The sequence below is a fragment of the Orcinus orca genome, chromosome 13, assembly GCF_937001465.1.
Source record: "Orcinus orca chromosome 13, mOrcOrc1.1, whole genome shotgun sequence".
Taxonomy (NCBI): domain Eukaryota; kingdom Metazoa; phylum Chordata; class Mammalia; order Artiodactyla; family Delphinidae; genus Orcinus; species Orcinus orca.
Window position 1 is genome coordinate 65,091,960 of NC_064571.1, and position 24,245 is coordinate 65,116,204.

Consider the following 24,245-nt stretch of genomic DNA (forward strand, 5'->3'; position numbering starts at 1 on the left):
TTTTCCACATAACAGCCAAAACCTGATAGGAAACATAATGGGGGAAAAAAAACCTCATCCATAATAGTAACAACAACAACAAAATTTCTAGGAATGACAAAAAAAAGTGAATAACATATTTAAAAATTTTATAAAACTCTATTGAGAAAATAGAAAATATTTCAATAAATGGAGAGTTATACAATTTTCTGGGACTGGAAGACTCAACATTGTCAAGATGTCAATTCACCCCTATTTAATTTATAAACATAATTAATTTTTGGTTAAAATTCCAAAGAGATTTTTTGAACTGCTTAAAAAAGAAATCCTGAAGTTTATCTGAAAGAATAAAAAACAGAATGGTAAAGAAATTTTTAGAAAACAACAGGGGAGTGGTCCTAGGTATTAAATAGGCTAAAAAAATCAAGAATTAGAAGATTGATAATGATGCCAAGAGAGGCAGAGCAATAGAACAGAACAGAAAGCCCAGAAATATAAATACAAGTACTATAATAAAATGCTTATTTGTTAAATACAGTATTTAAACCCAGTGGGGAATTATTCAGTAACTTGTTGAATAGTTAATTATTAGGAAACATAAAGATCCATTATTACCTCACATCATACACAAAGTAAATGCCTAGTCAACTGAAGAGTAAAATGTGAGAATAAAACCACAAACTTGAAGAAAATGTATAACCTTAAAATCATTTTAATCATGATTAAATATTTTTATCATGAAAATTATTCTATGATCATAAAAGCAGAAACCATAAAGAAAAAATTCCTATTTAAATGAATAAAATGTAGAATTTGTGTATGTCAGAAATAATCCCACCATAGCCAAAATTAAATCACAAATGACAAAATGAGGTTAAAAAATGAAACCTTTATGTTAAAGGTTTAAGAGCCTTAACATATGAATAGCATTTGTAATTAACAACTAGGCAAAGGATATTATAAAGAGTTCACAAGGGAAGAAATATAAATGACCAATATACATCTGAAAAATACTCAGTTTCCTAAAAATGAGTACAAATTAGACAATAATAGGATACCATTTATTACCTATAAGCTTGACAAAGATGGAAAATTGATACTTCCCAATGTTGGCAGGAGGTCTGAAAAATGGCACTAACATAGTCTGCTGGCAAAAGTATAAATTGTTACAACATTTGAGGAAGATAATTTTGTAATATGTAGCAAAACTTTAAAAAATATGTATAATCTTTAATTCTTCAGTTCCTGTTCTAGAGATATATCCCAAAAATATAATATGGATTTTCATATACAATGGTGTTTCTCACAGCATTGTTTATACTAGCGAAAAATTTGAAACAATCTATGTGCCAGAAGTAGTAGAATAAATCATAACACATTCATAAGAGGTAGCACTATGGAATCATTATAAAATAATGTTGAAATATATTAACGTGGAAAAATATTTGGCATAGATTAAGTGAAAAACACAAGTTACAAAACAATTTATTCAGTATGATTTCATTTTTCTAAGAAAAGATGTGAACATGTAGAAGTCTGAAACTTTAGATATCAAATTTTTAATAGTGGTTATCTTTGGGAGTTGGGGTCACATGGAATTTTCCCCCCTTCTTTATGCTTATCAGCTTTTTTTCTACTGTTTCCATGACAAATGTGTATCAGTTGTTCATTTTCAAATGAGATCTTTTTTATAGAAGAAAAAAGATATAGGGCTTCCCTGGTGGTGCAGTGGTTGAGAGTCCGCCTGCCGATGTAGGGGACACGGGTTCGTGCCCCGGTCCGGGAGGATCCCACATGCCGCAGAGCGGCTGGGCCCGTGAGCCATGGCCTCTGAGCCTGCGCGTCCGGAGCCTGTGCTCCGCAACGGGAGGGGCCACGCAGTGAGAGGCCCGCGTACCACAAAAAAAAAAAGAAAGAAAAAGAAAAAAGATATAGACCTATAACTCTACTTAAGTACTTTAATCATCTACGCAAAGAGAAAGCCATTGACAAGAAATATGATCAAGAAAAAAGGACCAAGAGCAGGAAAGCCTCACCATCCATTAACAAAGCCAGACACTTCCTCTCAACTAAGTCTCTATTCTCTAAACTGCTGGTCCTGGATGCAATAAATATTGCAAATCACTGAAGTGGTGGAACTACCAGGTTCAAAGGATGCAGGAAGAAGAGGGAAATGCGGTCTGGCTTGAACACCTTGGATTCAGTTTCTCAGAGACGTCCTGATGGGCCTTTGTGCCTATCAGAGGCATTCCCATAAGCAGAATTTCCCAAATGGTATCCATCCCATGCACGCATGATCAGGTAGCATGAACCAAGCCCTGCCAGCTGCCCCCTCCTAAAGCTGCCCAGCCAGCCATCTACTTTGTGCCAAACTCCAAACAAGCTGCTCCAAGTTGGTGACACACCACCTGCTGGTCAACTTGAGGTACTAATTCCATGCTGCCTCCCCACTCCCACCTTCTTTTCAGAGGACATTGTAGGCAACATTACTCTCTTATTTTTTGAATTCAGTAAATTCTACCTGATAATTTCTTTCTCAGATACATATACTTTTGGGGTCCTTTCTCTCTTTCTCTTTTTTGTCCAACATTTGTCTAAAAATCATGGGGAATTTTCTCTACCCCTCTTGTTCTTCCCTTTTTCTACCCCTTGAACCATGTGTGAACCAAAATAAATACCGAATCACCATCAATTATAAGAGCTGTGCTGGCTACATGCCTGTAACAAATAGAAAGAAAAAAATTGTGAAAGAATCAGAGTAGAGCTTTTAATCTCCAAAGCCCTTGAACAAAGCAAATCATTGTCAATAAATGAGAAAACACAGTGTCTTGTGTTTAATGTGCATTGCATTTAGGGATTCACCAAAGTACGTGACAAAAATCTCTGCTCTCAAGGCTTATAATGTCTCTGGAAGAAAAGTGGAACATGTAGAAAGCCATATATAGGAATAATGATAATTATATATCATAACAATCAGTATCTATCAGTACTGGGTTGGCCAAAAAGTTCGTTCAGGTTTTTCATCGTACAGAAAAACCCGCACAAACTTTTTGGCCTAACCGATACTATACTATATTAAAATATTGTTAATAGTATATAACAAGCTAACATCTTTGCAAAATGCTCCTTTAATTCTCACAGCAATGCTCTATGGAGATGCTGTTATTATCCCCAGATGACCTTTAATGAGATTAACTAGCCTGCCCACAGCTAGTAAGCAGCAAAGGAGACATTTGGATGTGACTGCCTGTCTGACTCCAAATCCTGCACATTTACCCCACAAAATGATTTAGTAGTCATAGAAGTTTTCATAGACTTGCTTGTCCTTTTCTAGTTAAACCTGCTTATCCTCAAGCACAGCAGCCAAGTCAATTGTATTGCACTTTGGGGGCTAACTACTGGCATCACCACAGTAGTTTGCTGCTATTATCCATTGCAAATGTACGCTGTTTCAGCCAGTGATATTGGTTAAGTGGTCGTGAGGTGGCCTGGTAGACTGAGTGGCATTTATAACATTGCTTCTGTGGATACTGCTTCTATGGGTTAAAAACATCTTGAGTTCCAAATAACTGATTCACAAGTGAAACTTTGGAACCGAAGCCTTTCATAAATTGGAGACGGGCTGTAGAAAAATAAAGAGGAGAATGAATAAGGAGGACAGTCTTCACCAGAGGATGCCTCAGCAGAAGATGCCCTCACACCCCATCCTCTACACCTCCCTTTTATGCACCATCCCTGAAGAAACTCGCAAATTTCTGGACAAATCAGTCCAGATTAAAAATAGGCTTCCACTTTCAGTCTCTTTCTTTTTCCTGCCTATCTCTTCTCTTTCCTTCTTCCTTTTTTATAAAATTTCATTTACTTTTTAAAAACACATTACATATTAGTATAGTTGCATTTATTCAATCTAATTCATTTAAATTTATCTTTATGGCAACATTTTTCCCTCCATCTAAGCTTCTTAGACTTCTTAGCATAGCTTCTTAGACTATGCTAGATTTCTAGCTGAAGCTGTATTCAATAACCCAGGAAGGAGAATTAAGCGTTCACGGCATAAAACACCTTACTTAGCATAATTACTTACATAATAACTTTTCCCCCAATAGTTTTATTTCAAAACCCTGACTTGACAGCAAATTTCATCGGTCTTTGAAGATCTCACCCCTAGAAACCACAGACTCGTGGTAAAGTTAAACTAAATCTAAATCTTCTAAAATGCCACTGCTGTTTCCACAATTATTTTAGTTCTTGCAAAAGGCTGCTTAGAGTAATAAATAAATAAATAAAAATAAAATCCCTGAGGCCACCTCTGTGCATTTTTCTGAGAATCATTTAGTGTGTAGAAAATAATAGGAGGGGAGTTTTCAGATTTATGGTTTCCTTTCTATTTAAGGGTCAGCATCATTGCTATTTCAAAGCATAAAATACAAATCTGATTCAGTGATAAATGAGGCAAAGAAAATATTTAAATTTATTTTTTTTCTTGAAATGTGTGATAGCTAAGTGCAAGAGGTGGGGCACAATTTGATCTTCCTAGGAATCATAGGAAAAGAGTAGTGAGAAACTCCGAACCCTCTTATTCTCATATGCAAACTATAGGACCCCTCGGCCTCACTTCTCCCCATCCTCTCATTGCTGTTTTGCTCCTGTTAGACACTGGCCTCCTTCTGAGTCAGCTAAGCTGTCCTGGGTTCACACCACAGCCCACTGGCCTGAACTGCAGGATGATGCTCAGTGGACACTTTCTGAATGAATGAATTTATGTTTACACCATGGTTATACTTATAAATAGCCACAATATTTTGATACCAAATCCAATTGCTCAAAATTGTGCATAGTTCTAAACAATGTCAATGTTCTACTTAATCACTTTTGCTCTTCATTATACCATATTATCCAAACCCAGTCAGCTGACTACAAGTCCTGTTTTACAGTCTTTTTTTTTTTTAACATCTTTTTTTTTTTTTTTTGCGGTACGCGGGCCTCTCACTGTTGTGGCCTCTCCCGTTGCGGAGCACAGGCTCCAGACGCGCAGGCTCAGCGGCCATGGCTCACGGACCCAGCCGCCCTGCGGCATGTGGGATCCTCCCAGACCAGGGCAGGAACCCGTGTCCCCTGCATCGGCAGGTGGACTCTCAACCACTGCGCCACCAGGGAAGCCCCATGACTCTTTTTGAATTATGGTTTTCTCAGGGTATATGCCCAGTAGTGGGATTGCTGGGTCGTATGGTAGTTCTATTTGTAGTTTTTTAAGGAACCTCCATACTGTTCTCCATAGTGGCTGTATCAATTTACATTCCCACCACCAGTGCAAGAGGGTTCGCTTTTCTCCACACTGTTTTCCAGTCTTTAGTGCCAAACTACTTGCTCAAGTTTTAATCCAACCATCACCACCTGTAGGTAATAAATCTGTGAGGCCTGAGCTTCTAACCTCATTTCCATATCTTTTCCTAAGGTATCACTGTCTTTATCATACACTTGGTTAAATATCGCCATGGTTTACTTGCACTTTATTTGCTGAAACTTTTGGCTGCATCTCAGGCCTACTTATACTCTTTGTGTGTAGAAAGCCTTTGGATAAGATATTCTTTTTTATGACTTCCTGGCAAAACACAAAGGCAACCACAATCAGAGTGGGAACCTGCCAAGGAATGAGGATCTAATATTTTGCTACAGGGTTTTTTTATTTGCAGATCACAGGGAATAAACTAAGAAAGCCCTTTTAGAAGCACATAAAAAAGTGGTAGGGACATTTCTAGTTTTCCTTCATGTTTTAATTAAACAAGGAGTGTTTGTTCTCAGGGTTTTTCTTGGTGATTGCCATTCTTATCAGTGAAAGGCAGTAGATCCATTTATGTTGTGGTAAAACTCTCAAATTGAAAGGCAAGCGCAGGGGAGGGGTCAGAGCTGAGAGGTGGGTGCTGTTTCCTTAATACAACCATAGGAAGTAAGAAGGTCAGCCAAAGCTTCTTGGCTGGTGGAAATAAACACATGGTAGTGAGAGATCAATGCAGGAGAGCATGGGCTAAAACAGCTGAAAAGTAACCTAAATGGTGAGGCTTCAATAGGTATTTGAATGCCTATAAATTCTTTTTAAATCTATATTTTAGTGGTCAGAAAAACTACATTATCACTTGGAAGAATGGTCTTGTTTCCCTTTACAAAATAAGAAAAACAGGATGCTTGTGTGTTTTTTAATTTATAAGATATTTAAACTTAAAAAGCAATAATGCTCATTGTAGCAAGTCAAACAATACAGGGATACACATAAAGAAAATATATTATTATGGAACCCCTCTTTCTCACTGAGATAGCACACACCTATGAGAAATGTATTTCATACCTACATACATACACGTGTAGGGTTCTATTTTTCAATTAAAAATTAATCTGTAATTTGATTTTCCCCCATAACAGTGTATCATGGTTATATATATTGGCTCCAAGATCAAGAATACAGATTTAATTTATTCTTTTTAATAGTTTCATACTCCTTCACAGTGTAGTTATATTATAGTTAATTCACCTTATTGCTGAACACTAAAGATGCTCCCAGTGTTTTGCCTCTGTAAGCAGTGTTACACTAAACATTCTAGCACATATATCTTAGTTTCTGGTGCTTTTATTTCCAGAGTATAGATCTCCAAAACTGGGATTATTGGGATTGCAAAGTTATTCATTTTACTATGCATTCTCATTTATTTTCCCAAGACTAAACTAAAAGCAATGCAAGAGTCATGGCCTTTAAAAGACTGATAAATGTCAACTTAGAGCATCAAGATTATTCATTATTCATTTTCTGAATCCTATCCTACCAGGCATATTAACTAAATCACTTGTATTGAAGATATTTGCCTGCTTTTCATGTAGAATAATATTTTTTTTAAAAAAAACAAAGCATCTTAAGACAAATTGACTAAAATTGGCCAAAGTTAAAAGCTAGAGTCTATTTCTCTCTGGCTAATCCTTATTATCTGCATACACCAAAAATTCCATGAACTCTAAAGGCCATTCCAATTGTAAAATCAACTGCTGATTGATTTTTAAAAATGTATGAGCAAATGTGAACTGATAGAAAGAACAAAAATGTTAAGGTTGGACTAGAAATTTTGGACTATACTTTCAAAGCAGGCAATGGTACTAGTGTGAAAAGGGGTCTCACGCACCCTCACTTGTTTCTATCTTATTTTCTGGACTGTGACTGTAGTAACTGAAGAGACACCTCTTCCACGTGCCATCTCAGTGAGGCAGGAATGGGGCCCACAATCCAAACATAAGGATAGGAGCACCCAAGGTCTGCAACTACACTCCTCCTGGCGTGGGGTGTTTATCACAAACCACCTCTTCTGATTTATATGCTTTCACCATGTCGTTTGCTTTGGGACTTTGGAGTGAGAGTTTCGACTATATTAGTCTGTAATTTAACAGCATATATATTCCACATTACCATTAACTAATATGGCTATACCAGCCAACACATTCTAAGACACAAGCGACTGAGCATAGGGTTCCCTGTCTTCAGGAAAAAAAAAAGTTATATTCAACATAAATTAAGGGAAAATTGTTCACATTACCAAAGCATTCTTTGTTTTAGAAAGCCACTCATTGCAGGATTACAAGAAATATGTGTACCCCTGGTGCATTAAAAATGGCATTCGACCAACCAAAATTCAACTCATATTATTCAAGAACACATTTATTAAGTAAAATAAACATGAGTCCGGTTTTGGACCCAACTTACTGGCCTAGACGGTCTGTGTCCTTTCCTTCAGAACAAAAAATTAGGCAAGCAATTCCTAGCATCTTGTGGTAGACAGGCTATTTCACAACCCCTCCAGGGATGCTTAAAAGTAACCTGCTAAAAATAGCCCCTCAACTCTTATATTAGTGTCCTCAACTTCAGGGCCAAGTGAAACTATAAATTGCCTGAAATATGTCCCCTGCATTCTAATTCCATAGGACTACTATTAGCTGAAAATCCCCAGTAATCTTCCTGACAATTCCAACATTAATAAACTTTTCCTTTTTTAACCATTTTCCAAACTAGTAGGACAGGCTGAGCAGTGAGTGGTGAGGATGTTGGCACATTGGAGAACTGGGAAATCAGGATTCTCATACCCTCATCAGCCTCTCACTAGCTAAGTCACTTAATCCTTTAAGTACAGACGGTCCCCGATTTACCATGGTTCGACTTACAAATTTTTGACCTTATGGTGCTGTGAAAGCTATATGCATTCAGTAGAAACCGTACTTTGAATTCTGAATTCTGATCTCTTCCCAGGCTAGCAGTGTGCACTCCGATACTCTAGTGATGCTGAGCAAGCTGCACCTCCCAGTCAGCCCCACAATCACAAGGGGAAACAACCCATACACTTAACGACCATTCTGAACCCCTACAATCATTCTGGTTTTTCGCTTTCAGTACAGTATTCAATCAATTACATGGGATACTCAACATTTGGTTATAAAATAGGCTTTGTGTTAGATAATCTTGCCTGACTATAGGCTAATGTAAGTGTTCTGAGTATATTTAAGGTAGGCTAGGCTAAGCTATGATATTCAGTAGGTTTGGTGTATTAAATCCATTTTCCACTTAACGATATTCTCAACTTATGATGGACATATTGGGACATAACCCCCTTGTAAGTAGAGGAAGATCTGTGTAAGATTCCTCAACTGCAAAAGGGAAATGATAATATCTGACTCAAAGGGTGGCTATACGGTTTGGAAATAATGTATTACGTTGCATTTCAGACTTTTAGCCTATTAAAAATATTCAATATATGCACAAGGATATACATAAGACAAATTCAATACAACACTTGTAATAACAACAATAAAAAGGAAACAACCTAAAATTAAGGGAGATTGATCAAAATAATCACAATGTATTATCAATGCTGAATAAATCATGCAGTCATGAGAAGGATGGATGGGAAGATGGCTTTGATGTAATAAGTAAAAAAAGCAAGCTGCAAAAAACAGTAAGCAAAAATGATTATTGTTTTAAGCCAACAAACAACCCCCCAATTTATCTAGCCCCATTTTTATTACAATCGTTTATGTTGTCAAATGCATAGAAAATATCTGCAGTGACAACAAGCAATAAACATGTATCTACTCTGAAGAAAAAAGAAAGAGGATTGCAAGTCTTTCCTCTTTTATACTATTCATTTTGATATTGAGTACATTCACTTATAATAAACTCGCAGTGCATTTATAATTAAAAATGAAAGACAATAAATAAAGAAATGAGAAATAATTAATGTAAAGCACTTAGCAGAATGCCTAGCGGGCTTGGATGAATGGTGATTATCAGCTACTTCTGTCCAGAAGCAACAGAACCCCTTAAGTAAAACAAGTTTACATGCAATCAGGTATGTTCGTGTGTGAACTCAATCAGTATTTTTTTAAGGGGTTGATTGCTATGTTTATTGTGGTGATACATATGGATGTATACATATGTCAAGACATCAAATTGTATATTTTTATTATATGCCATTTATTATATGACAATTACACCTCAACAAAATTGTTTATAAAAAGTGGAGCTAAAATTTGCAACTGTAAGAACATAAAAGATGGGAGCCTGAGATTGGGATTAAAGGTTTCTAAGATCTTTATGTTATTCAGAAGAAGATTTCTTTATGTTATTTGGAAGATGTTAATATGAAGATATTAACATTAGGCTTTGCTAAATCAAATATGTATTTAAAATTTTTAAGTATAACTAATAAAAGAAAAGAAATAGATTACATAACTCCCAAAACACTAGAGGGGAGAAATTGGAATACAGAAAACTTGAAAAATCCAAAAGAAAGTAGGAGAGGAGAGAAAAAGAATGGAAAATAGAAAATAAAAAATACCTCAACAACCACAGTGTTGATTGTCTGAATTCACCATTAAAATGCAAAGACTATCATTAAATAACAAAGAAAAAAGATGGATCCATTTTTAATCCATTCAGTTCCACAGGTGTAGGATATGTGTGTGTATGAGTGTAAGAGTATGTGTATATGAGTGTATGTGTGTGTGTTTACACACACAGATAAGAGGATCAGATAATGCTCCCTGACTCAACTTCTTTTAATTATTTTTCTGAAGCCTTAAAACTAATTGAAGGATACCCAAAGCAATCTACAGATTCAATGCAATCCTTACCAAATTACCAATGGCAATTTTTACAGAACTAGAACAAAAAAATCTCAAAATTTGTATGGAGACACAAAAGACCCCGAATAGCCAAAGCAATCTTGCGGGAAAAAAATGAAGGGGGAGGAATCAGACTCCCTGATTTCAGACTATACTACAAAGTGACAGCAATCAAGACAATATGGTACTGGCACAAAAACAGAACTATAGATAAGTGGAACAGGATAGAAAGCCCAGAAATAAACCCATGCACATATGGTCACCTTATCTTTGATAAAGGAGGCAAGAATATACAATGGAGAAAAGACAGCATCTTCAATAAGAGGTGCTGAGAAAACTGGACAGCTCCATGTAAAAGAATGAAATTAGAACACTCCCTACCACCATACACAAAAATAAACTGTGTGTGATTCCAAAAATCATGTATGTTCACCATAAAAAAAATGAAAAGTATAGAAAAGCACAAAGAAAAATAAGATCAGCTCTAATCATACCGTTCTTAAAATTCTTATTTCAGTGTATATTTGTGGTCACCTGCCAATGGTCCCCAGTGATCCTCACATGCCCTGTGTTGTCCTTGCTGACTAAAGGCTGACCCAGGGCTGGCCCTGCATGACTACTGGAATACAAGAGCAGCAGTGGTGTGTAACTCCCAAGGCAAGGTCATAAAAAGCATTCTTTCATCTTAGTCAAGGATCTCTCACTCGGAAGGAAGTCAGATGCCATGTCATGAAGATATTCAAGCAGCCTACAGAGAAATCCAAGAGGAGAGGAACTGGGGGTCCCAGCCAACAGCCAACACTGACCTGCCAGCCATGGGCATGATGTGCTTCAAAAGTAGGTCTTCAAGTCCCTACTTCAGATCAAGTCTTCAGATGACTGAAACCCCACCTGACACCTGATTGCAACCCACTCTTTAAAGTCACTTAGTTTGGGAATGACTTGTTACACAGAAATAGGTAACTAATAAATATCTTTCCTATCTTTTATAAAATTTAAAATGGGCATATAGATTTTCAGTCTACCTTTTTAATTTATCATAAATATTTCCAATGTCAATAAATATTCTCAAAGATTCCAATGTCATCAATTATTCCTCTGAAACATGATTTGTCCCATGGCTGCACAATGTTCCATCTTACTTACATAGTATATTATATTATGTCTTTTTTTTGAGACTGAAAGAGCATAAAGCTTTATTTAATGGCCAGAGAATGGAGAAGCAAGAATCTAATTCACAAATCAACTTCTCTTTTAATATATTATGTCTTAAGAGCAGATATTTGGAAAACAATGTCTCAGTCCTAAAGAATGAAACCCCAGTGATGGTAAGTTGGTGGCAGAAAAAAATACATATATGAGTAGAAATTCTGTATACCTTATTAATATTTTTATTCATTCTTTCACCAAACATAAAATTAGTATATTGGTGTGTAATACTTTATAGCAGGTACTCCACAAAAGATAAAAATGATTGACAGAATTTAGGATCTCAAATCATACCTGGGCAGCACTTGACATGTGTCTCAACACCTACCTTAGCACCAAGTGCAGAGTAATCATGTTATACCTAGTATATATAACTGAGGAAACATATCTGCTCCTCTATCACATTTAAATTTGTGTCTTAACGAATCTCATTACAAATTATAATGTCGTGATGACTCACAACAAATGATAAAAGTATTACTTACACACTTATTATACATAGTATCTGGTTCCCAGAGGGAATTTTTAAAAAATAGATTTATTGGGACATAATTCACATACCATACAATTCATTGGTTTGGGTATATTACATTATTATTATTTTTAAATTGTGGTAAGATATATGTAACAAAAAATTACTACTTTGACCGTTTTTAAGTTTACAATTCATAAGGATGTTACATTCACAATGTTGTGCAACCATTACCATTATTTCCAAAAGTTTTTTACCACCCAGATTAGAAATTCTATAACCATTAATGAAGAATTCTCCACTCATCCCTGCCCCCAGCCTTCAATAACATCTAACTTGCTTTCTATCTCTATGATTTGCCTATTCAAGTTATTTAACATAAGTGGAATTACACAATTTTTCTCCTTTTGTGTCTGGATTATTTCACTTACAAGACACATCCATGTTGTAGAATATATCAGAACTTCATTCCTTTCTATGGCTAAAGAACATTCCATCATATGTATATACCATTATTTGTTTATCCATTCATCTGTTGATGGACACTTGGGTTGTTTCCACTCTTTGGCTATTGTGAATAATGCTTCTATGAACACTGACCTACTCCAGAGGGAGTTTTTCAAAGCACAATACATGGCTCATACCTCAAGGAATTCATAATTAGGTCGATGAGAGATGGAACTCCTGGAAAATTAACTATATAGGCAAATAATGGCTGAATAAATGAAAGAAATACCACCAAACATCATGTGATTAAATATATTAGACAATTAGACAGTGTGTTATAGTATTTCAGAAGAGGTGATGTCACAGAAGACTAGCGATGGTTTTATCAAAGAGAGCACATCTGTACTGCATCTGGAAGCATATGCAGGCTTTGAATTGAGAGAAAGGAGCGGGGTGGCATAACCCTAGCTGGCCAGATCAGCACAGGAAAGTCTGGAGGGAGAGAAAATACATGGCACTTATACATGGAGACAGCTTTGGCGGTCCCAGCTCAAGCCCCTCTTTGCTGAAAACTGCCCCCATCTGCAGGATTAGTATAGTGACCCCCCACTCCCAAGGCCATAACTGACTAGACAAGGTATTGACACCTGAGGCAAGTATAGGTCAGCTGGATAATTAGATTCTTTCTCAAGAGAATTTGGAATTTAGAGCTATCAGTGCTTGAACAAAAAGGACAAACAGGAGCTAATGGACATCCTCTTTCTCCCTGTCATGGTGAAGCAGGGAAAGATGGAGAGAGAGAGAGACAGAGAGAGAGAGAAGCAGAACCTCCCAGGAGGAGTGGAGGTAAGGAACCATCAAGTTCTCCAGTCAGGTCTCAGACCCTTTATCAGCTGGTTTCTGGAGGGAGGCCCCTGCCAGTCTCAGCTTCATTTCTTGTGCTTCTGTGAGATACACTTTTTTTCTTATAACCACTATAGCTACTTTGAATGTATTTCCATTCATTGCAACTTGGCTAAGATCCCAAGCAGTTTGCCTGCCGAGCGTTTAGCTAAGCTACTCCATTTTTTTTTTTGCTTCCTCGGCATCCATTTTGTTCGGCTAAGTGGCCGTCTGGGTGCCTTAAACTGACCCTCGCCCCTCATACAAGGGCATGCCCTAGAAAACAGCCAGAAGAATCACAGTTAACTTCCTGCTATGACTTCCCCAAGAACCCTTGTGATCAAAGTCTCCCCTACCTCCAAGAGCCCTGTGTCCCTTTGTTAGGAGCCCCGTGGAGCTTACCAAAACCCTGCTCCTTTTGGTTTGAATTGAGCCTTAGCTCAGGAACCCCAAAGCATTCCACCCACGGATTCTACCCTAATATAAGCGTGTGCCCCATGTCCTGTCCCTGCCTTGACCTCCCCCTCCAGGGCTGCTGAGTACTTCCCCCAGGATAAACCTCTCCATTTCAGTTTCTCTTGTGGTCTTTTGTTTTGCTCACCATCCTACACCTGGGGCTCTCCTTAACAAATGTTAATTCAACGAAGTCACAACAACCCCCAAGACAGTTTACAGTTGGTCAGTTCTTCTGTATCCGTGGGTTCAAAAAATTTTTTTTTCGGAAGATTCCAAAAAGCAAAACTTGAATTTGCCATGCACTAGCAACTATTTCCATAGCACTTCCATTGTATTAGGTATTACACATAATCTGAGATGGTGATTTAAAGTATAGTATGTGTAGTTTAAACGCAAACACTATGCCATCTTATGTAAGGGACTTGAGCATCTGAGGATTTTCATACCAGCAAGGGTCTTGGAACCAATCCCTGTGGATAGAGAATACTAAGGGACGAATCTGCTCTCAGGCATGTGGAGAGTTGAATGTGTGGGGAGGGGGGACCCTGAGGGAAGGAAATCAGGTGGAGTGAGTCCTTGAATAAGGGGAAAAGGAGCAAACATAGAAGCAATAGTGACGGTAAAGGAGGAATGGGATAATCTCAACTCACCTGTATGTCCCTGAATTCTCTTGCTGATTTGTGAAATCAATCAGTGGCCCCACTCAACTCAGACTTCTTGACCTTGCCTAAAGACCAGTTAGTGCCTAACCTTGCCACCTGCTCCTCGTTTACTAGTGATAAGGAAAAGCAGCCGTAGTATCTGCAGGATCCAACAGCTAATGGCGCTCACGAAGGTATGAAAGACTGACTCGGAAAGCACACTCCACACGCAAAGGTCAGTTGCACACGCCGCCTCCCTCCCCTCCTTTTTCCCCTTCTGGAAGCTGCACAGGAAAATTTAGAGAATGACCCAAGTCCTGGTTCCCCCGTGCTCTGCCTCCCCACGCCCGCCCACGCCCCCAGAAGGACGGAGCAAGCTTGTAGAATTCTCTTTCTCAGGTGTCCCTACATTCACTTTCACTGCAACCTTTCTCTACCTTCTTCTCTTCTAACCTCTCTGCCAAATGTGACTTAGGAAAATCACGCCCTATTTAGGAACCAAAAAAAGCTCCTAATTATGGCTACACCCTGAAGAGCAGCGTTAGAGGTACTCGGTCCTAAGGACGGGGGAAAAATAGGAGAATCCGAAGTTTAGAAGTTAAAATTAGACACAAATGAAAAGGCCTTCTCCACCTAGGCGTCACGCAGGTAATAAGGCCGTCTCCTGAGAAAAGAATTCCATCTATTTCCTCATTCTTCTCCAGTGAAGTTGCTTTCCTACTGACATTAGCAAAGAAGATAAATACAATTTATCTTTTATGCTTGTCCCGGCATCTGATAGAGCACCTGGCACTTCCTAGATTCTCTATCAGTGCTTTTGCTTTGGGTAGATGGAGATTGTAAGTTGATTCAATATATTATTTTTCTGTTTAGGTTAATTATTCATGTATTATTAACGTATAAATGTAATGTAGTTATTAACATAGTATTAGTGCATGGTATAATGTATTAATGTAGAAATGATACATTAATAGTTATATTTCATTGTAAATGCATTGGAATAATTAATACACATTTATAATAATTATAATGATTTAAGCATAATAATTTAATGTAATACATTGTGAATACGTTGTAAATACACTGTAATGATTTCATTGTAAGTATATGAGATATGATATTTTAGGTGCACACACCAGTCACTCTACAACTTTGCTTCTATGGGAAAAATGAAAAGTTTATTCAGAGGGCCAAGAACATTCTTAAAAACAAGCTTTTGGAACACTTCCAATCTGTATATCATGCAATGGATGGTCATTATTTATATTTTAAATGTCTTTAACTTTTATTTTGATTTTAGAATTTTCTGATTGCTTTAAATCTAGCTCCGTAACCAAACCTTCATGGAATAAGAAATGAACCCAAAATATGATCATTTCAGTTGGCTGTGACTCCTTGCCAGGACTTCAGAAGCCCTTGTTTCCAGGTCTCTTGCTATTGGCGGGGCCTTAAGAACCTACAGTGTCTTTTAGTTTTATCCACTTCCATTGGTTCTATTTTTGTATCTCCATACTTAGCACACAGAACTATCTTTGTCACTCCAGCTGACTGGCATGAGAGTCCCCAGGGCATAGTAGTTATACAAGATTATTGAAGCATACTTCCTACCCTTCAAATAAGACAATGCAGACTGCAGAAAAGACATCAGAAATGGTCACAATGGTAGAAGAAGTGTGTGTGTGTGTGTGTGTGTGTGTGTGTGTGTGTGTGTGAATTGCTAAAGATTTCTTTGTACTAAGTTTTATGCATTATTAAGAGCACAACATCTATAATGCTTTCTAGAAGTTCATTTTAGGCTGTGTAATATCTGTTACCATGTCTAAATTCACTTGGAAACATCATGATAAAATAAAGTTTCTTATAATCATATAACCCAGATTTCAAAAATTGAGAGTTTTTTAAAACCTCTATTACCCTTATTCTCAACTGAAAAATCCATCGTTACTCTCAGCATTCCAGTTGATCCAACGAACAGTTGGACTGTTCTAAGAGGCCAAAACTTAGAAACTCTCAATCCTTTGCTTGCCTTTCAGTGATTCAGTTTTATTTGATACATGTAAGAGTGGCCTGCTGAGTACATCAGAAAGAAGACTGTGAGTCCTGAACAGACAGCAGAATCTCTCAGCCCAAACTTCACATGCCATTCATGTAACTGCATAGCACTGCAGCTCTGCTGTTGAGATTTGCACTGCCCACTCCAGTAGCCACTAGGCACCTCAAGCCACTGAGCACATGAAATGAGGCCCGTGAACCGAGATATGTAGCAGGCATAAAATACACCCTGGATTTCAAAGACTTGGACCAAAGAAGAAGGTAAGATATCTCATTAACAATCTTTTATATTGATTGCACGTCAAAATGATAATGTTTTGGATATATTGGGTTCAACAAATGAGATTCTTAAAACTAATTTTTACCTGTCTCTTTACTTCCTTAATGTGGCCACTAGAAAATATAAAATGACATTTGTGGCTCACTTTATATTTCTACTGGACAGTGCTGGTCTAGAGGCCTCCACAATAAATTGCATGACCAGTAATTAGTCTTTCAGATTGGAAGTCAGAGCCGCTGCAGAATTTTATTCCAAATTGGGCTAATCAGAGGAGAATATGACCAGGAGTAAAGATTAAAGCAGCCTCTCATGTTTAGTTTTCCCAACCAAAGCATTTTAATAATACCCAACAGGACAGTTAAGTCATGTCTAAGGACACAAGTCACTGGTTGAGATACTGATAAATGTCACTGCAGTGCACGTAGTACCTGCCTTACTTAGCTCTTTCCCAGTTGATAACACATCCTTCTTTTTCATCTCAGTCGTTGTTAACTGTACTCATTTCATAGCACGGAAACAAGAGAGGGAATCATGAATTCACTTGTTTTGACTTTTTGTTGTTGGTTTCCCCCACCATTGCTGTTAAAATGAAGACAAGGGATCTTTTCACAGAAAATAGAAACGTGAATTTGATTTTTAAAAATTTAATGGAAAATAAAACTTTTAAGATTCTGTGTACGGGCAACAGGGAGCTAGTTATTATTATAGCAGCATTATAACTGGACACGTCATGCATGTGGAGAAGTTCACACTGACACTGAATATTAACATACATAAAAATTCATTCCCAAATCACTGATGTGGGATTACCAGATTACTGAATTAAAAACACATTGGGGGTCACTACTGCCAGCAAAGAGTTGTGTAACTGCTGGTAAAAACAATAGTGATTTCAGGAGTAGATTGAAAACAAAACAATAATATCTTTGTAATGTTCTGAAATTGTTGCACTAATAGAACTAAGACAGGCTCCATTGCATTTCCCAGTCTGATTTGCTGACCATCTTGTCTGCCCATAATTGTTTTCTGCCATTCATTTCCTCCAATTGTCAATTATTGCTAAAACAATTATGAAAAAAACAAGTGTCTGTCTTTGTTTCCTGTTGCCCATGAATACAGTGAAGTCATAGACCAGACTAGTGCATCATAATCTTTTCCATTACAATGAATTATGCTGTCACAAACAGGATACAGTGCTTTACTGGGCAAAGAAGCCAAAATGGGGTTGAATTAGCACAAACCTGACTGTCAGCCATGACAGCAAGAAATTAGAGCACTGGGACTTAGTTTTCCACTTTTTCAAAATATACTGGTTTTTGTACCTGATTATAAAAGTACATGGATAGACCTAGAGACTGTCATACAGAGTGACGTAAGTCAGAAAGAGAAAAACAAATATTGTATAATATTGCTTATATGTGGAATCTAGAAAAATTGTACAGATAAACTTATTGGCAAAGCAGAAATAGAGACACAGTTGTAGAGAACAAACTTATGGATACCAAGGTGGGGGAAGTGGGATGAATTGGGAGACTGGGGTTGACTTATATACACTATTATGTATAAAATAGATAACTAATGAGAACCTACTGTATAGCACAGGGAACTCTACTCGATGCTCTCTGATGACCTAAATGGAAAGGAAATCTGAAAAAGAGGGGCTATATGTATATGTATAACTGATTCACTTGGCTTTACAACAGAAACTAACACAACATTGTAAAGTAACTATACTCCAATACAAATTAAATAAAAAATAAAAGTAGTACATGCTATCCCAGAGACAAAGTAGAAGATAAAAATCACCATTACCTCACTGACCAGAGATTCTTATTGTTAACATTTTGGTGTATGAATTTTTAGTTCTTAACTCTTTTTCATATATACATTTATAATTTTTAAGAAAATGAGATCACACCATGTACATAATTTTTTGTCTTCTCTTTTTCACCTAACATTTACTACAAAGAGTTTCCAATGCCATTAAATATTTTAATGTAGTTTAATGGCTATTTGTAATTTCATATTGTGGGATATTATTTGGCAATTTCCTTATTTTGTATATTTGTCCAAAATTTGTCTGTTTCAAATAGATAAACTTTCTTTTACATACATTTTTGCCTCAATCTATGAATATTTCCTTAGGATATATTCCTAAAAGATAGACTATTTACTTTTTTATGTACATATATATATATTTTTAAAATTTATTTATTTTTGGCTGTGTTGGGCCTTCGTTGCTGCACGTGGGCTTTCTCTAGTTGGGTGAGCGGGGGCTACTCTTTGTTGCGATGTGCGGGCTTCTCATTGTGGTGGTTTCTTGTTGTGGAGCATGGGCTCTAGGTGCACAGGCTTCAGTAGTTGCAGCACGCAGGCTCAGTAGTTGTGGCTCACGGGCTCTAGAGCACAGACTCAGTAGTTGTGGCACACAGGCTTAGTTGCTCCACGGCATGTGGGATCTTCCTGGACCAGGGATCGAACCTGTGTCCCCTGCATTGGCAGGCGGATTCTCAACCACTGCACCACCAGGGAAGCCCCAGACTATTTACTTTTTAGTAGAAAAAATATTGTGTATTTTGAAATAAATATTTAGAATAAAATGTCTAGGAAAATTCCTTAACAATCAAGGCACAGATGTGCATTAAAAATTTAATAACCGAGCTTGATATATGTACCTTCCTAACAGGATAAACAAGTGAAATATTTTCAATGATTACAAAGTTTAAGATAAATCTACAACGGGTCTATCCGAAATGCCCTTTGGGCCAGCCAGCTGTAAAAGTCTAAGTAATTCCACGAAGTCCTTTTCCAGAATCTTTTAGCACAACTAGCCTCCAAACCCTTTAGGAGCCCACAGATGATTCTGCAGTGATTCTGTGACCTCTTAGTTTCCTAAAGAGCTTGCTTCTAGCGGCTGCCTGCACTGTCCCTGACCTGGGCTGAGCATTGTTACCTGGTTCTGCCACTAGAGGGCAGCCAAGGACAGGGAGAGGTGTTTACCCCTTTCTTGGTCCTGTTTTCTCTTCGGTATGGTATAATCTTTATTTCATAAGATAACCGAGGAGAAATCTAAAAATGAGGCACTGAAGGGAAAAACAATTTAGGTAATAAATATACAAATAAGTAAAATCAATAAGAAAATCTCTGTGTATAAACTATTCCCGTTTCCTCAGAGAGATTAACCAAAAGGTGCAGAATTGTGAGGGCTACCGTAGTGAGGAACAAAGACCAGGCATCTGGTTAAAAATTGGGTTACAGCATGAACAATTGTGCCCTTAGATCTTTGCAGATGGAGAAAGTGAATCCACAGCAGATACATTCTCCAGGGGAATGAGCTCATGCACACCTGGCTTCCATTTTCTGTCTCTAGCTAGGTAATTAAGGACAAGTCCCTTAACCTCTCTGAGCCTTAGTTTTCTCACTTATACAATGTGGCTAGCAATGGAACCTGCCCATAGGTGGTTGTGAGCACGAAATAAGAGAATGTATATTAAAAAGCTTGGCATATAGAAAATTCCCCATCAATGTTGGCCGTTGTTATTATTTCCAGCCCTCACCTTTCTCCTAAGCTGTTTCCCATTTCCAGCTGTCCACTTACTATTTCTACTTGATTATCCCATCATCACTTCAAATTTAATATGTCTGAAAATAAAATCCTTGCTTCCCTCACTAACTCCCTGACCTGCTTCTATCTCTTTGGCTATTTCTTTGAATGGACTCTAAGTAAAACATAATATCCTCTCTAACACTTCTTCTCCTCCTAAAACCATATCCAATCAGTTTACAAAACATGTGGGATATGTTCTCTAATGTGTCCCCAATCGGGATGGTTTCTTTCTCTCTGTTGTCACCAGCACCCAGACCTTGGTGACCTGCTCTTTGCCCCAGCAAGTTCTGCCTTGAATGGGCAGGTCTTATTGATGTCATTTCCCTTCTCAAAATCCTCAGTGACTCCCCAGTGTCTTCAAATTAGATTCTAAATTCCTTAGTCTGGCATTATTTTCCCACTGCAGTCTGACTTCAACCTCATCCAGATGCTTTCTTCTTGTTCTGTATGGGCATTGCCCCTGCTTCTATCAAGCTGGTTGACACAGAGTTCTCTGGTAGGGTTGCCAGTAGGAAATAAAAAACACAGGACACTCAGTTAAATGTGAATCAGATAAACAACAAATATATTTTGTATAAGTATGTCTCATGCAATATGCCTCATACACACCAGTGAAATAGGACATACTCTTACTAGAGAAAGTATATGTCGTTTATCTGAAATTCATATTTCAGTGGGAATCTTGTATTTCATCCAGCAACCCAAGTATCAATACATTCCTATCTCTTCCCATGCACACAGCTCCGTTCTTGTCTTGGATGCCCTTATCTCTTGCCATACCCATGAGATCTCCCTCTGCCCTTCAAGGCTCAGCTCAGCCTCATCCCTCCATGAAGACTGCCTGGATCAGGCCTTCCTTATCTGTACTTATTATCTACATCATTCATTTCGTTCCATATATAGTATGCCTTGTGTTCTGTATAACTCCCACTCTCCAAGTAAATGTTGAGTTTATCAAAGGTAGAGAATGTATTATAAGTAGGAGAACTTAACAAATATGCTTTGGTGGTGTGGTGCTGTGCTGACCTGTAATATAGGATGTGAGAGGATGAGAGCACAGGAGAAAGAGAACATCCAGAGGCCACTAATCTGGATTTAAGGTGCTCATAGACCCACGAAAATCAATTTGCAATTCCCCCTCCTTCCATAGCATCAGGCCAGGTGGGTATGGCTGCCTGGCCTTGGCATGCTTCTTCCTACACCCCACCTTCAATACATCCTACAAGTTGTGGATTACATTGGTGACTAAATTTCTTAAAACTCCACTCTATCTGAAGAGTAATCTGATTTCACTTATATTTCTATGTGAGGGTCGGGGTGGCTATACTATGCAACCTGTAAACATATAGTGATTATAGGAGTTATGCAGGAAATGAAGAAATAAATGACTATTTAATTAATAGAGAAGCTAAAAAAATTGGCATTTTTTTTTTCAGAATTAGCTAACTCTAATAACGTACCGTATTCTCAGGAGCTTGAGAATACATCAAGAAAGCTATGAAACTATTAAGCCATTCCCAAGAAATCTATTTTAAATAACTGGCATTTCATGGATACATTTATAAGCATCTATGGGCAACCAGAAACCAATGACCAACAATAAGACTTTTAAAAGTGAAAAAATACATATTCTTAGAATAAAATACATAACTCATTATTTTATCTATTATTTAAACCTTCAATAGTGTTTAAAACATTTTTATTCTCATCATGTAAACATATGAATGTGTCAAGTGAGAATGTTGTTTTGAAATTATAAGAGGAAAGGTTCAACATGAACAGAAATCAGGATCACTGTAAGCAATGTCCCTGTCGCTGACCCACCTGGAGTAGCAATTAATTAGGTTACCTCAGACTTTTCTTTGTGGAAATAATAAAGTGGATTCAGCACTGAATTCAGGACTTTGCAGCACTGGAATGTCCTGGAAACAAGGGCTAAGAGTTTGTTTTATTTGTTTCTTCAGACCCATCATATTTGTCCAGATTAATTTTATTTCACTCTATTTTTTACAACTTAATTTTAACTAAGAAATATCGCTCTTTCTACTCAAGAATATTATACTTTGATATTTCCATGGAATGAATTATAATTTTCTAATCAGAAGAAAATAACCCTTAAATTCTTCCATGAAAGAGAACAGCCAATGCGATCCACATTGAGACAGAACTGAGCCTTGGCCTCCTGCACTAGTTGCAATCTGGCTGGCTCAGCTTTTCTGGCTTCCAGATTTGCTATCTTCTTAAGACAGATTCTAAACATACCAGTCTCAAACTGGCATAAGCCAAAATAACAGCAACACATTTCCTTTGGCTCTTCCTTTTCAATAAACCACCAGAACCTTATTCCTTTGTTTGACATCATGGTGACATTAATCATGTTTCTCCAGGACACGAATGTGGATATTATCGGCGGTGAATGCAAATACGGTGCATCATCTAAACAAACGTACTTGTTTGATGGCAAAGAACGTTAACAGAAGTTGGAATGTCTCTAGGAGCTTTACAAGTGTTTGTGGGCAGCATCAACTGCTCTTGGATTTAATCCATTCCCTTTTGACCTTTCCACTTCCAAACCCAGGGACATTTTTTCAGGTCACTCAAAAATATATGTTGAATGAATGTTTTGAAATAATAACTTAAATGTAAATAATTATTGTGAACAGTTTCTATCACTGGAGCTGTTAAGTGCTGTTTTTTGTGCTTCTAGAGGGTTTTTCTTGGTCTGAAGATGAATGTTCAGGAGAAGCTCTGTATTAAAAAAAATTTAATCTTCACATAATTTTATACAAAATTTAATTTTTAGTTAAAATAACTTTTCTAAAATAGACCACTTTTGCTTGAGGGCCTCTCTATTAAATGTATTCTAAACCAGTATTGATACCCCCCAAATGGTATATGGATCACTCATCAGCACTTTGAAAAGGGTAGAAAAACAGACAAATATCAAGAAATTATTTTTCAAAAATGATCTTCAATGAAATTATGTATACTGTTTAATCCCCTGGTGATAATGAAACCAAAGAAAACTTAGTGGCTATAAAGCTATCTTAAGGAAACAACTACTTTAAAAACATTATTGTTAAAAAGCGAAGATGTCACAAGTGAGGCTGATTTCCACATTTTTTCAGAGATATAAGCAAAGCTTATGAGCTCTTCATGAGTGACCGCCCTCAAATTATACGCACCGTCTGGGGTTAATATCCACAGTGCATAATATGCATGTAGACACAACAATAGACAGTCTTAAAAAGGACACTTACCTTAACTCGCAGGTGTGGAATCATTTCAAGCGCATCCCTCTGTTGAATCCTCTCTTCTGCTTCACCAACCCGTTACAAGTTTCTCTTCCACGTATCTAAACACCTAGAGATTCCTGTTCTCTCTTCTAAAATGCTGCGTTCACCTCCATTGCCCAAATCCAGTTCAAAAATGGGGAGAGTAAAAAATTCGAATTTGCAAGCTGTTTACGCCTAACGACGACAGCGAAGCTGCTAAGCTTTGAGCTCACTGAATTAAAGGTTGTTTGGCTAAATGGCAGGCACACTTCCTTCTATTCTTTCTGAACTTAGTTTTCCTGCCTCCAGCGGAGCTTTTTCCTTTCCTGGGCTATAAATAGGCTGGTCGTAAGAGTCCGGAGGAAAGAAGAAGGCAGGAAATACATTTGATTTCAAAAAGCAGTCTTAGGGTTGTGTGTGTGTGTGTGTGTGTTTCTTTCAAGTGAACACCAATAAACAAGTTAAGGAAAATTCAGCTTTGGTGTGTGCACCATAGTCAATATTTTCTTTGATTTCCTATAACCTCAGTTTGGCTATAAGCTGTCATTTCTCATAAGCAAAGCTTGGGTTTAGAGATGTATTATTTTCTACAGACCATAAAAAATCTACATCTAAGCCTTCATTTTTCAAAGGATTGCCAAATAAATCAAAATTTCCGGGGGAACTGAGGAAAGGGGCAGACAAGGGGGGTTACCGTAGTTGTTTCTTTTCATTCAAAAGGAGGTGAAGCAGTACTTTTTGAAGCAAGATTCAACAAAAGGAAAATATCAGGTGAACAAGAAAAGCAGATACT

General features: G+C 37.4%; 1 protein-coding gene across 1 annotated transcript in view; it reads right to left on the minus strand.

Annotated features, from left to right (window-relative positions):
- RASGRP3 (RAS guanyl releasing protein 3) overlaps positions 1-23,697 on the minus strand; it is a 110,447-nt gene extending 86,750 nt beyond the window's left edge. The window contains exon 1 of the mRNA XM_033425272.2: positions 23,438-23,697. The gene's annotated coding sequence lies outside the window, so the exon portion shown is untranslated. The remainder of the gene's footprint in view (positions 1-23,437) is intronic.
- Between the last annotated feature and the right edge of the window lie 548 nt (positions 23,698-24,245).